The sequence below is a fragment of the Musa acuminata genome, unplaced genomic scaffold (genome assembly GCF_036884655.1).
Source record: "Musa acuminata AAA Group cultivar baxijiao unplaced genomic scaffold, Cavendish_Baxijiao_AAA HiC_scaffold_1136, whole genome shotgun sequence".
In the NCBI taxonomy this organism is placed as follows: domain Eukaryota; kingdom Viridiplantae; phylum Streptophyta; class Magnoliopsida; order Zingiberales; family Musaceae; genus Musa; species Musa acuminata.
This window is the reverse complement of record NW_027021348.1, coordinates 3,560,001-3,562,500: the sequence shown is the minus strand read 5'-3', so window position 1 is coordinate 3,562,500 and position 2,500 is coordinate 3,560,001.

The following is a 2,500-nucleotide window of genomic DNA, read 5'->3' as shown; positions in this document are numbered from 1 at the left end:
GCAGCACCGTCCCTGCTATACGAAAGCCCCATCCAGCCCTGTGCCACCCGGGGGGTTCCAGGGTGCTGAGATGGCTGACATTTTGCTCCGCTCACGACGGTCACCGCGCGACGCAAGAACAGGCCAAAAACTGGCCAAACCGGCCCAAAAACGGGCCAAAACTGGCCATTTTTGGCTGCGCGAGCGAGCGGCGAGCGGCGGACAGCGAGCGAAGCGAGAGGCAGCACCGTCCCTGCTATACGAAAGCCCCATCCAGCCCTGTGCCACCCGGGGGGTTCCAGGGTGCTGAGATGGCTGTCATTTTGCTCCGCTCACGACGGTCACCGTGCAACGCAAGAACAGGCCAAAAACTGGCCAAAACTGCCCAAAAACGGGCCAAAACTGGCCATTTTTGGCTGCGCGAGCGAGCAGCGAGCGGCGGACAGCGAGCGAAGCGAGAGGCATCACCGTCCCTGCTATACGAAAGCCCCATCCAGCCCTGTGCCACCCGGGGGGTTCCAGGGTGCTGAGATGGCTGACATTTTGCTCCGCTCAAGATGGTCACCGCGCAACGCAAAAACAGGCCAAAAACTGGCCAAAACGGGCCAAAACTGGCCATTTTTGGCTGCGCGAGCGAGCGGCGAGCGGCGGACAGCGAGCGAAGCGAGAGGCAGCACCGTCCCTGCTATACGAAAGCCCCATCCAGCCCTGTGCCACCCAGGGGGTTCCAGGGTGCTGAGATGGCTGACATTTTGCTCCGCTCACGACGGTCACCGCGCGACGCAAGAACAGGCCAAAAACTGGCCAAAACGGCCCAAAAACGGGCCAAAACTGGCCATTTTTGGCTGCGCGAGCGAGCGGCGAGCGGCGGACAACGAGCGAAGCGAGAGGCAGCACCATCCCTGCTATACGAAAGCCCCATCCAGCCCTGTGCCACCCGGGGGGTTCCAGGGTGCTGAGATGGCTGACATTTTGCTCCGCTCACGACGGTCACCGCGCGACGCAAGAACAGCCCAAAAACAGGCCAAAACGGCCCAAAAACGGGACAAAACTGGCCATTTTTGGCTGCGCGAGCGAGCGGCGAGCGGCGGACAGCGAGCTAAGCGAGAGGCAGCACCGTCCCTGCTATACGAAAGCCCCATCCAGCCCTGTGCCACCCGGGGGGTTCCAGGGTGCTGAGATGGCTGACATTTTGCTCCGCTCACGACGGTCACCGCGCGACGCAAGAACAGCCCAAAAACAGGCCAAAACGGCCCAAAAACGGGCCAAAACTGGCCATTTTTGGCTGCGCGAGCGAGCAGCGAGCGGCGGACAGCGAGCGAAGCGAGAGGCATCACCGTCCCTGCTATACGAAAGCCCCATCCAGCCCTGTGCCACCCGGGGGGTTCCAGGGTGCTGAGATGGCTGACATTTTGCTCCGCTCAAGATGGTCACCGCGCAACGCAAAAACAGGCCAAAAACTGGCCAAAACGGGCCAAAACTGGCCATTTTTGGCTGCGCGAGCGAGCGGCGAGCGGCGAACAGCGAGCGAAGCGAGAGGCAGCACCGTCCCTGCTATACGAAAGCCCCATCCAGCCCTGTGCCACCCGGGGGGTTCCAGGGTGCTGAGATGGCTGACATTTTGCTCCGCTCACGACGGTCACCGCGCGACGCAAGAACAGGCCAAAAACTGGCCAAAACGGCCCAAAAACGGGCCAAAACTGGCCATTTTTGGCTGCGCGAGCGAGCGGCGAGCGGCGGACAGCGAGCGAAGCGAGAGGCAGCACCGTCCCTGCTATACGAAAGCCCCATCCAGCCCTGTGCCACCCGGGGGGTTCCAGGGTGCTGAGATGGCTGACATTTTGCTCCGCTCACGACGGTCACCGCGCGACGCAAGAACAGCCCAAAAACAGGCCAAAACGGCCCAAAAACGGGACAAAACTGGCCATTTTTGGCTGCGCGAGCGAGCGGCGAGCGGCGGACAGCGAGCGAAGCGAGAGGCAGCACCGTCCCTGCTATACGAAAGCCCCATCCAGCCCTGTGCCACCCCGGGGGTTCCAGGGTGCTGAGATGGCTGACATTTTGGTCCGCTCACGACGGTCACCGCGCGACGCAAGAACAGCCCAAAAACAGGCCAAAACGGCCCAAAAACGGGCCAAAACTGGCCATTTTTGGCTGCGCGAGCGAGCAGCGAGCGGCGGACAGCGAGCGAAGCGAGAGGCATCACCGTCCCTGCTATACGAAAGCCCCATCCAGCCCTGTGCCACCCGGGGGGTTCCAGGGTGCTGAGATGGCTGACATTTTGCTCCGCTCAAGATGGTCACCGCGCAACGCAAAAACAGGCCAAAAACTGGCCAAAACGGGCCAAAACTGGCCATTTTTGGCTGCGCGAGCGAGCGGCGAGCGGCGAACAGCGAGCGAAGCGAGAGGCAGCACCGTCCCTGCTATACGAAAGCCCCATCCAGCCCTGTGCCACCCGGGGGGTTCCAGGGTGCTGAGATGGCTGACATTTTGCTCCGCTCACGACAGTCACCGCGCGACG